The sequence below is a fragment of the Anser cygnoides genome, chromosome 3, assembly GCF_040182565.1.
Source record: "Anser cygnoides isolate HZ-2024a breed goose chromosome 3, Taihu_goose_T2T_genome, whole genome shotgun sequence".
Taxonomy (NCBI): Eukaryota; Metazoa; Chordata; class Aves; order Anseriformes; family Anatidae; genus Anser; species Anser cygnoides.
In genome coordinates this window covers 2,509,121-2,523,230 of record NC_089875.1, presented here as the reverse complement: position 1 = coordinate 2,523,230, position 14,110 = coordinate 2,509,121, and the positions used below count along the sequence as shown (strand labels likewise).

Below are 14,110 nucleotides of genomic sequence, written 5' to 3'. Positions count from 1 at the left end.
AGATTCCCTTGCTAGTACCTTTGGCTGTCTACGAGCCTCCAGTCTCAACTACATCTAAGCACCAGCAGCAGTAAGTGCAGTGCCAATCTGAGGCAGCTGTCAGTTGGATCACGCTTCCAAAATGAACTCAGTCAGGATCAGGAAAAATCCTCTCAGCAGTGAAAAACACCACAGTTTTCCTTCCTTCTTGGGGTCCTCCAGAGAGAGGGGGGGCAAAAGTAAAAAACAAAATTCTGTTTCTTTAAGAAAAGAAGAAAAAAAAGAGAAAAAATCTCTTCCCTACAGGGTCAGAGATGTGAGTAAATACAGACTATCAGAACACAAGTATTTCTCTAATTGGGTTTATCAAGGTGCCTGTCACACTGTGAAAACACACTCATATCGCTGCTCTAGCGTTGAGAAAAATAATTACTTGTTTCCCTGATTAGACTTAAATGCGTGTCGCTCTGTGAATACTTGCTAATCGTAAATCTTCCAGAATGTAAAAAATGCCCAATATGTTAAAACAGAAACTTTTTGTGTCATAACAAATCATCCAGCTTGAGACTACAAACACAAACACAGAACATTGTCTGCTGCCTGCCTACATCAAGTTAATAAGGTGCAGAGAGAGGCTCAAAAAGCTATTATCTTCCAAGAAGGCTGCTACTGATTTCAGCACAAAATGGACCAAATCATTATGCAAATAAATCCTCGGGTCAATTTAAAGCGTTTTGCAGCTGCTGAGGGACCGGCTGCCTCTTGAATTAATGCGAGAGGCACGAGCACTGGTTCTGAGCTAGAGCTAGGCCATGATCTTCAGTCCTCTGGGGGTGGCGGAGAAAAAAAGGCAAAAATGTCAAAATCCTGCAGGTTGAATTAAATACATGACGCAGAGCATACTAGGGGAGCAGGGGAGCAATGCAGAGGTGTCTGGCAAGGGGAGGTCCTGTTTCAGAGGAGCCTCGCTGCCCTGCCTGCCCTCACCACTACCAACGCTCACCCCAGCAGACGTGCTGAACTTGGAGGCGCCATCACATGAAGTAATGCTCCTAACGCCACCTGCCTTCGCTTTCCAAAGCATGAAAAATGTCACTTGGCCTTCACTGCAGCATTAGTCAATGGCCTCCCGCGCTGACAATGTGTTTTTCGTGGAGCAAAGTCTGTGCTACGAACAGCCCACATGAAAGAACTGCACCCTGATCTATGCTGGAATCGATCAGAGTCCAGCACCTGACAAAAGGAAACTGGTTATAATTTACTCCAAATTCATCGTATCAGCATTCAGAGAAACGTTTCCTAATCACTAGAGACAAATTCTCCACCACAGCCATGCAGAATTACTCTGGGTTCACTGCCAGATCCTACAAACCTTGTTATTTTGCAATCCCCTAACACAAATAGAGGACATGGTTGTTACTGTGCAACCTTCTGTGAGATTTAAAGGAGCTGTGTTAGGGACAGAGAGGTCCCCAGTGTCAGCTGAAAGACAGGACTCCAAGCATTGTGTACTTCTGGATTAAATTCCATTTTCTTGATGGCGCCACAAATTCTCCCTGCTGTTTGGGGAGCTCTCAGGTCTTCTCCTGTTGTAGTCCTCGGCTGTGGCTACCCGTGGAAGGATCTGGCTGGGCTGGGGTTTGCAGACACCAGTGCTGCTCCTCCCGCTGACGCCAGGTCCCAGCTGTCGCTGTCGTACCCGCTGTCCTTGGGAGCGGGAGGGGCGCGCTTCATGTCACTTGTTATCTGCCTTTCCCTCATCTTCCAGCTCCTGCTGTGCATCTGAACAGACTGCTCCCAAGTTACATATTCCCAGTTGTCTTGAGGTGTCTGTACCAATTTATCCTTTTCGCATAACGTATTTTTAGCATATCCCCACCACCTCATCCGTGCGCTCTCTGCTCTAGGATGGCACAATTTGTTTTGATCCTATCGTTTGCTTTCAGAAACTCAATCTCTTTCTAGCTCAGGGCTGGACTTGCTGCTTTTATTCGCAGCCTTCCACGTGTAGTTTTGCTGCATTTGCTTGATCGACCTTGCTACTGTCACCCCCACAGCAATGCTGTACATTCCCACAACTCCCTGACCCACAACCCATAACTCCATTTGCTGAATTCTGTTCCTTTTCACTCTCAATGTTACTACTGGTTTTGCAGGTACAAGCCATTTTATGTAAAAAATGAATTCATGCCATAAAATAATTTATGTAGAAGTATGGCTACAATCTTTTGAGAGAACGCCATTTATTAGCTTTTTGTTTGTTTGTTTTACTGTAAATTCATGAATTATTAGGAATCAGGCACTGTTGCACACTCTTCCTTACAATGTCCCATGTAATTCATTAAACAGCTTCATTGAAATTTCCCAAACTAACTGGGATTGGTTTGAACTGAACTGCTCCACTCCATAATCTGGTTCCTTCTACCATTGCAAAGCGTTTTTTCATTCTGTCTGGAAACTAGGAAAGCACCAAGACTTCAGATCAATTTTACACAAGATGAATATAAATCACAGAATAGATATTAGTGGGAGTAGCAGTGACATCGTCTGTGATCCATCTCCAACGTTTCTGGCACTATTAAAAGGTTTTGCAAAAACAAAACTGGAATACAATTTTTCCTTGGCTTTTATCTAGATGAAATTCCAACAGCAATTAAAGATTAGTAGCTGAAATATTCTTCCATAGTGTTTCTCACGTAAACGTCTTGCAGTTCTGAGAGTAGATTTCAGATTTCTGAGTGCTATGAAGGGGAAATGCCAGAATCAAAACCTGTAAGGAAGCCAGGTTCCACCATACACCATAGCCAGTTACACCCTTCAGGATAGACACACACTGTTTTCCAGTATAGTAAGTTTGTTTGTAAAAAGAAGCATGTCCCATGAACTCAGAGAGCACTTATTTCCCAGTCACTTCCTGACCTTCAAGCAGGGACCAAGCATTCTCCTACAGAAATATTATTGAACTACTGAGTCACTAAGTAATGAACTCCAATTTTCATATATAATTGATAGATTGGACTTTTTTTTCTTTGAGTGGTTTGAGCTCAGCATCCAGCACTTCAGGCAAAATTTTATTGGAGTGGAGGCTGTGTATTCACCAAAGGCATTGAATTTTGAAAGAAGTGATTTTAATGCTGTTTCCTGCAGTCACATAAATGTTGGCCTTCACTGTGGATGTTTCCTGTTTCAATAAAGCATATTTATCTCCTCCCTGTGAAAGGTTTGTGCAGGGCTGGAGCATCGCAATTATTCTAAATGGCATCTTGAGGCATGTTTATAACAAACTCCACAGTATGTCTTTTCATTTTAAACGGCTTACAAATGTTAAAAACCTGACATAACAGAATAGCAAAAGAAATTACTCTAAATTATTTACTGCAGTTGTGCACCTAAAGTCAGTTGCCCACAGCTATGTTTAACTGTCAATTTGCGTCCAGATAGCTCCAAGGTAATGTCATAAAATGTAAATGTGCCTAGCTCCAGGATGGCAAAAATGGGCCCGAACATACACGGAGATTTCATATGTACTGTCCCAGTTTGCTCTCCTGGGTTTGGCAGAACGCAATAATATTTTACCACGGAAGGAATAAAATAAAGGAACAAAACAGGGACTGTGTTTAGCAATAACAGTGTAGCCGCCGGTACCCCCAGTTCCTGGAAGAAGTCATCTGTGTGAACATTGCACAAAGCCATGTTCCTGCTTGGTTCCCGCTCGATGTTTTGGGTCACCACTGCGTGGGCATCAGCTGCCAGCCTGACCCTGCTCTGTCCAGCTTCTCAGCAGGAAAAATTGCAGGCTCCCCTTCCTGTTTTTTGTTTAAATTGTGGGTAAATACACCCCGCCGGGCACTTTTTGAGCTGTAGGCTTGCTTTCTGTTAGAATTACCTAAGGCTAAAGTGAAAGTAGTGCTAGCATAGAGCAGCTCTATTGACACTAGAATTGATTCCAGCACAGCGGTTCTTAAGACTGAAAATTGGGAAAAGGAAAGCCTGTGTGTGCAAAATCTCTCTCTGCTTTTAACAGGAGTGAGGTTTCCTGCTCTCTACCAGAGAATGAGGTAAAACCAAAAAGTGCCAAACGTTGTCTGGTGGGATGATTTTCTGTAAAGATAAAGGACAAAGGAAAAAATTCTGCTCATATAAAAGAGTATATTATTTTACATGCAGAAGAATAATATAAATTTATACATCAATATGTGGAATCTTTCCTATTTTGCAGCTGTTCCCCTATGCTTTGTGGAAGAGCTGGTGCCCTTTTGATTAAGCCTGCAGCAAAAAGGCCTGCAAGTGACATGAGATGTAGTTTTTTGATTTTCCTGCTCCAAGTATCCAAAGGAGAGGGTTGTACTGAAAGCCACTGCCAGTCACGCTTTATAGCATGAGACCAAACTGTTTTGCACATGTTGGCATCCAAATCATGGTGAATACAGTGTTGGAGGGCTGTGTAAGGCAGGAAGAGGTGAATCGGGTGCAGTTACATCCTACTGTCATCTGGGAGCGACCCGTCCCTCAGGCTATCCCCTGCCCTTGCGAAAAGCAGGATTGTTCTGCATTCAATCCCTTGTAACAATTGCTGAATTTCGTTATTCCCTCCACCGTGCCCTGTCCAGTGTGCACAGAACAGCATGATGTTTCACGTAATTGCAGTCTTTTTCTGTTCCCCCTCTACTTAGACCAGAGTCTGATGCACTTGAAATGAGCAGCACGCCCACACCAGCAGATTGTATTTTCCTTACTCTTGATTTATTAGCTGCTCCTGAAGCAGGGCTCAAATCAAATCAAGCCGGAGTCACTCTGCATGCAAACACATAGTAATTCCTGCAAATACAGTGTTACTGATGGCACAACCATCTACAAGGCATCTTTGATCACAAACACCCTTTTATGGCTAGCGTTGTTCACAGTAACATATTCAGATTTAAGTGTCTCTGGGTCACAAAGATTATTAAAAAAAAAAAAAAGCATACTTCCACAGCTGCCCTTTGACTATCTCAAAACCATGTATTCATCATACTTCCCTCTTCTTATCAGTTACAAAGTCTAGATTAAACTTCTTTGAGGCCATGCCTGTAGTTTTAGTGCCCACCAACTTTGAATAAACAGCTTTAGTCTTAGTTACTGTGTCTTTTATCACTAGTCTATGCTGCATTTGTTTATCAGTTCACCTGTTGCTTATTATTCCCTTTGAACTTACAAGGACCATCATCAGATAGCAGGTGTGCTCACATCTTTCCACATACCTTACAAAAGGGAGAGAAGTGTCTCAGGGGCAAGGAGAAAAAGCAGCTTGCTCTTCAATACTTGGAGGGATTTGCAATGCTGAAGATGAATCCCAGGTGACTTCTGCTTTTTAGTCCTCATCAACTCCAGGACAATAAGCACACGAGCCTGCCTGGCCCTAGCTGGTAAATAGCCCTGGCAGGTATTGGATTTTATTCACATTTGATCAGCTTTTTGGCTACCATTGAGTTCCCCTCAAGGATTTAGGCACAAGTTATGTGCAAGTTGTGTGTGAGAAAATGCTTCTTGTGGCTTTCTGTAAAAAGAAAACTATACTTCCATTTAAGTCTTCCCTTTTTGGCAGTGTCTGTTTGGTATCACAAGCATCTCCCTATTGATACCACTATTTTTTAAGTAGTAACCTTTTGGTGCTTTGCTGCCTCAGGTGGAATGGAAGTGAGGTTTTGTTATTTGATTTTTTTCCTGGAACTGTGTTTTCCAAGGCTGCTCACACCCTCACAAATCAGGAAAGGACAGAAAAACAAAAGGTGCTACAGAGAATAGATCTGGAGCTTGCCTTTGAGGGCATACCACGAGGGCAGCCTCAGGCAGCTCTTCTACCAATTACCATGCTAATACAACGATTCCTTTCCAAGAACAAACAAACCCCAAATCACAACAAATTAAACCTTCTGAAAACAAATAACACTGTCAACAATAAATAACCTTTGGTACCAAAAATTAGGAATTGTAAGCTAGTAAACACCTCATTTAGTGTTTCCTTTTCTCCTGCAGCTATCAATGGGGACCTTATATGATGATTTCAGAAGTCAAAATTTTTTCCCCATCTTTTTCAAATTAAAGAAAAAGGACACTGATTGCACCACTGATTTTGAAAAAAAGAATATATAGATAGAAATATTCTATGACATACTAACTTTGTGCAGTGAAATTGCACAAATAGCAATGGTCCAATATACATGATAACTTATGTCATCTACATTTATTTTTGTTGAAAAAAAAAAACAAAACAGTATTTTTGCCTATATATTCTTTTCTTTTAGAAGTGAACTCTTTGCTACAAAGTCCAAGAGTTGACCCTCTTACAATAGCATAATTCAGATCTCCGCTGCTTTAAATCAACACACAGAGTTGCATTTCTACTCCAGTGTCTGCTTGCTGAAATGGCTGAACATATTGTAATTGGAACAGCCATTGCAATCAGACTCTCATGAAGCACAAAGGTGTTACCATGACTCCAAACTTCATTAACAAAGCCAATACACATAGGTTTCTCAGAAACATCATTCCTCTCCAATCTTTTCACACATAACTTGATTTGTTCCAAGTACACGTTCCTTTATCAACCAGGCCTTTATTTCTGTTTCCTTAACTTCAGACAGCTATCTAAAATGCAGATGACTGAAGGATGGTTGGTTTTTTTCATCCCCTAGAATGATGTACCTTGTTATTAGCAGCAATACTGCCTCTTGTTTTTTATTTTTATTTAAATAAAAAGTTAGAAATGTCAGTTCTTCAAGCACACTCTCTGGTTAATTAGGTTTTTCTGGTGGTGATTCTGCTCAAAGTTCTCATTTGGAATGTAAATCTGAACATGTTTCTCTAGCCCTATTAAGGACAAAATTTAGAACAAAGTTGCAGGGATGGACTGAAAAAAAAAGTGTAAAAAGAAAGGCAGAGATCCTACATTTAGTTTGTAATAGTCATCTGCCCAAGTGTGAGATGAGGAGCAATTAGGTAGCTGACAGTTTTGCAGAAAAAGATTGATAGTAATAACAGGGTTGATAAGTTCAGTGGGAGCCAGCAGTATCCTCCCATTTGTAACTGAGATAAGCATCAGACTGGGACATGATACATGAGCGTTGGATGTTCGGAGCAGTAAGGGGCAACCAATAACAATTTGCACATATGAAATGGAGGTCTGTAGAGAAGATGAATAATCCGATCTGTGTCCTCTCTGGAAAAATATGCAGTGACCCCATAACACGGGTGGGAAATTCACACATTCACTTGAAATGCAAGAAGCTTATTGCCTGGCTTGACATGCCTCTCATGTGATGGATGTCTCCATTTTGATGAACGGCATCTGGATGGACGTGTCATTACAAGAAGACATATTTCAAACAAACTCATGTCTGGGCTTTGCTTCCTTTATTACCTAGCAGTGGAGAGAGATTAGAATATTCTTCTTTCTTTCAATACAGAAGAGGGGACTTAAAATGGAGTAATAAGTGCTATTGCATCCTTTCTGTCAAGTGAAGATTGAGAGAGGAATTCAGAAATAAATTATACGGGAAAAAAAAGTATCTGGATGATAATAAGAAGAGAAACAAAGTCAAGCTTCTAGAAAAGTAAAATGTCACAACTTGACAGGAGCTAGTTAATAAAACCTGCAGAAAAAAATGAAAAACAAAACAAACCAACAATAAAAAAGCTGCCTCCTGACAATACAGCAGATAAGAATGATGAACTGCTGGGCAAAAAACATACAAGAAATCCTCCAGGAAATAACTTCATCTTCAAGACACTTTCAAACAGATGCAGTGATGACAGAAAAGCAAGTAGGAAGATACTGAAAAGCTGCGAGTAATTTGACACTATCATGCAGTGAAGAAAATACTGACTGTATTTAAGGAGGATATTCCTATCCAAAACGGAGCCAGATCTGGTGGCTGATCTGGGATTTGGCATCTGCCTCCCTCCCTTCTCCTCCAGGCCTTCAACGTGGACCATTTTCACTGCCCCCCCCCCGCCCCCCCCAGCACTCTCAAAGTAATTATTCCTCTTCCCAGAATATCCTCCAGCCTGTCAGTATTTCCCTGGTAATTAAATAGTCAGAAATAGTTGTTGTTTGCAGGGAGACTGCTGCACATAGAGGGACTTGGGACAATTCGTGATCCATGCAGGAAGCCACCATTGAAACAGCCCTCTGTTTCCTCCCACTTTTTTTGTCTGCCGCAAGGCATTTTTATTTGATTTACGTGGGTTTTATATTTATGAAAAAGAACCAGATTTGCTTCTCAGCATCTCCCGCTCCCTTCTGCTCAATAATAAGATCTGTAAATCTGCACCTACTGTTTTCTGCAACTTCCCAGGTCTTACTCCTTTCTTTTGTTTCCACCCACCTCCTCCACAGAGTGTGTGAAGCTGATCTTATCTTCTGCCACTCCTTCCCTCCTTCAGGATGAACTTTTCCATTTGTAGCAGTAGGTGCACTGTAAGATCTCCAGGCAGTTTCACCCCACTTTTTCTCATCTTGTTTGCTAGGAAAGGTGTTAAAAAGAACAAGAGATATTACCCTTTTCCACAGCATCTCTCTAGAGATGTTTTAGCTCAGCTCAGATCTGACATTTGTCATCCTTCGCTGAGTCTTTCAGCCATTAACCAATACATCAGAACAAGCTCCTGTGTCAGTCAACGTGAATAGTTCATGAGCTACTGCATAAAATAATTCACTGAAATTCAGTTATAAGTAGCTCAGGTACAAATACTTCCTATCAAAGGTGTCCGATAATTCATACAAACGGACCTCACTTTTACCTATTTATAACTTTACCAAAAATTTAAACTCTGAGGTTAATACTTGTTACTTTGTCTTTCCTTCTAATCAAGTTTTGTTACATTTCTTAACCTCCATTCCCACCCACTTTAGACTGAGGCTGACATTATTTAGCCTTTCATGTTTGACTTTACAATACCATACTTTTCCTAATGCTCCATTGCACTGGTCTCCACCTGAATAACACCCTGGGTGTTTCGTGATGGATTATTTCAACATAAGAATTTACTACAGCTGTGAAGGATGCTGGAGGGACCGTGGGGTTAGGAGAGCAACGAACTGGTGCAAAACGACAGCGGTAGCTCCAAGTTCAGGGTTGTCTGAGATACTGGAAATACTATGCTTCATTGTGCAATAGATGTGAAAACACTGATGCATAACTGTTAAGATTTCTGCTTGAGATCATCTTCAGTGAAAAATTTTTGATGTTGTAGTTCCTTTACTCGCCATTTTTTTTTTGGGGGGGGGGTGGGGGGCGGAACATGCAGTAGTTTTGGTACTACAGCATAAAAGAAGATAACCGGCAGAACAAAAGGTGCCATTCATTGCATATGTAGCTAACAAATAAAAGCATTTATGTCCAATACTAGTCTGAGATGTGATAAAGTTAAAAGTGTGCTGTTTGCTTCTTTCATTTGCAAGATCTATTAATGCTATTCATTAAGGCTGTGGTTCATTAAGAAGCCCAAAGAACTGAGATCCAATTCACTTGGAATTTTATGTATTTCATAATTGCTTCCCCTACCTTTAGTCATCTCTCCACAAAACCAATGAGATCCTGCAGTGCCTGGGCTAGAAGAACAGAACTCTTAACTGAATTCCAGTTTTAAGATCTGAAACACTTCTAATTCTGCATTATGCTGAAATACGTAACTGCCTCCACTATCTTAATATACGCCTCGGACAGGACTGCAAGCAACACATTTACTTCACTGTCCAAATTATTGGGAGAACAATAACAAGATATTAGGGAATATTAAATATCAGTAAGAATTTAGAAATAAATCTGCAGTTTCACAACTTGCCACTGAGGTGCAAGAAAATCCACAACTTCTGTTTCAAAAATCTGTGACTTCACATTAACAATTCCATTCTTCATCATTCACTAGAGGAGATATAACCACCAGAGACACCAGAAGAATAGCTAATTCCATCTCTGCCTTGTGTAATAAATTGCCCTGGCTCACAGTTGAGTGCCCTCCACCTCCAGTTTGATTAACAGTGTCACAACCAGGTATCCAGGAGCCATAGCTTTCATAATTGCATTACAATTCATTATAGCTTTAATTCTATACACAGAGGAAAAGCTAAGCTGGACTGATACCTTCTCAGTCATAACTTTTGCCATCAACAGATTTTGAAGTGTTCAAGGACACCATGAGCTTTCAACTTAGCTATCACAAACAAACAAACAAACAAAAAAAAAAACCAAACAAACACTGAGAGGCCCCCCAGCCTGTAAACCTTCAGAGCTCTTTATTCTGTGTAATGCAAAAAAAAAAAAAAAAAAAAAAAAGGTTTCAAACAACAAAATTAATTTTGCTCTAGTTTTTAGCTCAGGATAGAGCTCCACGCAGCAAATTTCACCCCAAATACTTCAAGCTTGGCTTATAAGCAGGTCCAATTAGAGAATTCTAACAAGAAATATTCAGCAACTTTAACAACAGAGATCTAACTTGTCAAACGGTAGGAAAAATATTCTGTATTGAGTTACCAGCCTCTACTTTCCCTTTTATTGGCTTCCTCTTCTGTTAAGAAGTTCACCACATTTGAGTTTTCTGTCTGAAACATAAACACCAACAAATGCCCCCAAACTGTCAAATCAGCTACTGGTTCCTTGTTCTTTTCTGCTGAAGAGTTGCTGTTATCTTTGATACCAGACTTTCTCAAAAAGCATCTGTCAAAGAATGAATGGCGCTGAGTTTTTATCAGTACATTCCCTGGACGTTCATGCTCTAGCATCTGTGCCTGCCAACCTCATGGTTTATCCAGCTCTCCACTATAGGAGCCAGAGCACCGCAGCTGAAAGCTTCTTGTGAGGAGCAGGACAGGACATGAAGAGAAGTAGCTAAAGCCTTTTGAAGCAGCCTTCTTGAATGATGACAGTCACATGGCAGAGCAGCATGTTAAGTCCTCATATTAAAGCCCACTTGTGTGCATATACCTGCACCCCAGCACGCCATCCCTACCTCCAGCTCTTACAGCAATACTGGGATCATGGGATCAGCCCCCAGGGGGAGTGTTCAGCAGACTGCTGCCAACACTTGGATTTCCAGATGCAGGGCTAGGCTGAAAAACACTTTTAAGGCATTGAACACCTAACGATGACAGAAGCCAGCAGGCACTCGGCACTTCTGAAAACCTGGGTTGCTAATTACTGCGCCAAAAGCCTAACAGCAGATGTCCACCCACTGAGCAGCTACACTGCTGCTGTCTTGTGCATTTCCACAGCACCAATCTATGCCTGTGCTCAGCTAAAGCACCGTGATCACACCAAGTGGTCACTGAGGCCCACCCTCAGCTACAAAAGTATTTGCATGCTGACTTCAGAGAGCCTGGGTGATTTTTTTCCCCTGCTTTTGGTTTGTCAAATATCCGATTGGAACAAGAGCTGCAGAAAGCACTTGCTTTCACTCCTCCCTATCTCCCTGTGTAAACTCTCTCTTGGTCTGCTGTCTGCTTCGTGTTTATTACAGCAGTATTAACAGCCACAAACCTTCAGTTTTGGCCAGTAACAGGTCTGCAAACACTGATGGTTTCCAAAAGCTCAGTATTTTAAATTACCTTGTGTACAGTCTGTTTCTTCTACTGCCAAGAAACCAGCAGGAAGCTTTGCAGCACTGTACTCCTTAGAAAGAGTGTGGTGCGGAGTGAATTATTAACACTCAAAAGGCACTCATTATGTGGACAGACACGTACATAATGACAAGCAATATTTGGGCAAACGTGTGGTGACTGACTCCACACCGAAGCAAAGCGCGAGAGCAGCTGCTCAAAGGCATGCCCGTGTAAAGAGGGTCTCCAGGTGCAACAGGTTGGGCTCATGCTCATTGTGTCCTCCTGCAGGAGGAGGAGACCTGCACGTCTGAAATAACACGCTTCCCCAGTGACATGTGAGGTTGCTTTAAGCCTCGTGTCTCCCAGTGCTACTGGTAACATGAGACGTTTTTCTGACACCCAGCTAACCTCACGCATTGCTCACTGCTGTGCAAAAGCAATCAGTGTGTGGTAGACAGTGTTTTACATAGAGCCTAACACCCGGGTTTGCTGTTCCTGTCCAAGGTGTGGAACAAAGCTTGCCATCAGCAGTGGCACTGGCAAACAAAAACATTCCTAAATGATGCATTTCGGTGCGTGTGCAGGGCCAGCACAGCCTTATTCATGTTTCATGACGACTCCACTCACGCTGTTGGAACAGATTTGTGCTCTTTGTTTTAATGTTTCCGGACACCAGTCCCACCATTGGAACAACAACTTGCAGAATTAATTCTCCAGTTGTGTGGCTGGCTGGCACCAGCAAGGTCGTAACTCTTCACTTAGCAGATGTTACTTTACATTAGGCAGTTGTCAGATATCACAATTATTTTTTTCCTGACAGCACTATTCCTATTAGTTTATGTGGCCTCTGCAGAGAGGTCTGTCCCCATTTATATTCACGTCTGTATGAAGCACTTGTAAGCAAAAATTTGCATTTAGTTTACTTTTAGCTGAACCCAGTTTTCACAACGTTCATTAATGCAGTAACTACAGCACTGTCTCGAGCCACTCAGACACCTTACAAATGTTGCCCACTAAATAAAGTGTGACTGCAGCGTCATTTATTTCTTCGATTAAGCAGAGGAAAAAAAAAATCGCTTTGACTTAGCCTTCCAAATGCCTTTGTTTTTAATTCTGCTCCAGGGTCTATAATTGTGTGCCTCGTAGGGGATGCCACCTTCTTCCCCTGCTTTCTTTGCTCGGGTGCCACCTTTACTTTGTGGTTTTGCCTGCTGCTTTTGCCAGGACAGCAGCCACACAAAGACCGTGCTCCACTACCCCAGGAAAAAGAAATGCATCTCCATTGGAAAATTTTCAGCTTCTCTAAGAAAAATTTGGGAATGTTTTTCACATTACTTTCTGTACCTCTTTCTCATTGCTACGAACAAACTACTTCATTTGAGTCTTCATATTGGCATAAAAGCACAACTCAGAAAACAGTCAAGCTGAACTGCAGTGTTAAGAAGTAAACTAGGAAGTTATTGTTACACCAATAGCTTTGTCTTCAAATCAGCTCTGGAAGGTGGTGAGAGAAGAGAGAACAGTGGGAGTTTGTGCTTACTAGACTCTCTTTCTTATCCAAACTGCATTACCAACAAATGAGCTTAGATCTGCTTCTTTTTACTTTCCTTGAATTTTGCCATTGCATGAGAACCTCATACCAGAGCTGCAGTAACTATGATTAACCCATCGTTAATTACTACAGCATTTCAACCCTACTCTGCATGTGCTCAGCCCACTATGGTCAGCCACAGACCTCTGATGCTCAGCAATCAGACTCCTGCCAGACATACTGGAGAAGAACATCACCGTTGCATGTCTGGATGTGGTAAGGTAGTCCATAATTATGGATGGTAATCAAGAAAAACCACAGCAGACTTGGCATTAGGGAATAATTCAGCACCCAAGAGCCCAATGAAGAAAATAACTTATCCTCATCATGCTGCAACTGCTTCTTTTGCCATCTTTGTCCTTCATTTCCAGGGTTGTTATCAGGATATGAGTTTTACTTTTGTAAATGCCCATCATTAATTCATTTATCCAAGCACTACAGATTATTACTTTCAGATCCCCAGACTTCGAATCTCCAGCTTTAGCCCCTGGAAGACCAAGCATATGGTTTTTGCTGTTTTTTTTAAGGGGCGGGAGTATTTCCCTCCCCCCTTAAAACAAGAGTATGTTTGGTTTCAATATAATATATGATGCACATTGATCTATCAAAGTGAATGAATGACTTGACTTCACCTTAACTCTCAGTTCGGAGCAGGGTCTCTCTGTTACAGATGGGAAAAATAAGGCAGGGTAGAGAAATCTGCTACAACATACACACGCCCTTAAAAAAAAAAGCCAAACACCCACACACAACACAAAAAAAAACCACCTCACCACTCTCTGCTCTTTATACACCATAGTCACAAAAGGACCTCTGGAAACTGCACAGACTGTCCTATTTCCCTTAATTAAAGTTAGAGCACATTCTTTCAATGAAATGAGACTAATTAGGGCTTATCAGTGGACTATCACTAAAACCCTGCGCTGCTGTAGCTGAGCTGCCTGCCACACACCACACAGGGT

The 14,110-nt window shown here is 41.6% G+C and overlaps 1 protein-coding gene across 5 annotated transcripts in view; it reads right to left on the bottom strand.

Moving 5' to 3' along the window:
• The window catches only part of BFSP1 (beaded filament structural protein 1), a 46,635-nt gene that overhangs the window by 26,904 nt on the left and 5,621 nt on the right, over positions 1-14,110 (bottom strand). For all 5 annotated transcript variants that reach the window (XM_048060986.2, XM_066993409.1, XM_066993408.1 and 2 more), the window contains one exon: positions 8,346-8,483. The gene's annotated coding sequence lies outside the window, so the exon portion shown is untranslated. The remainder of the gene's footprint in view (positions 1-8,345; positions 8,484-14,110) is intronic.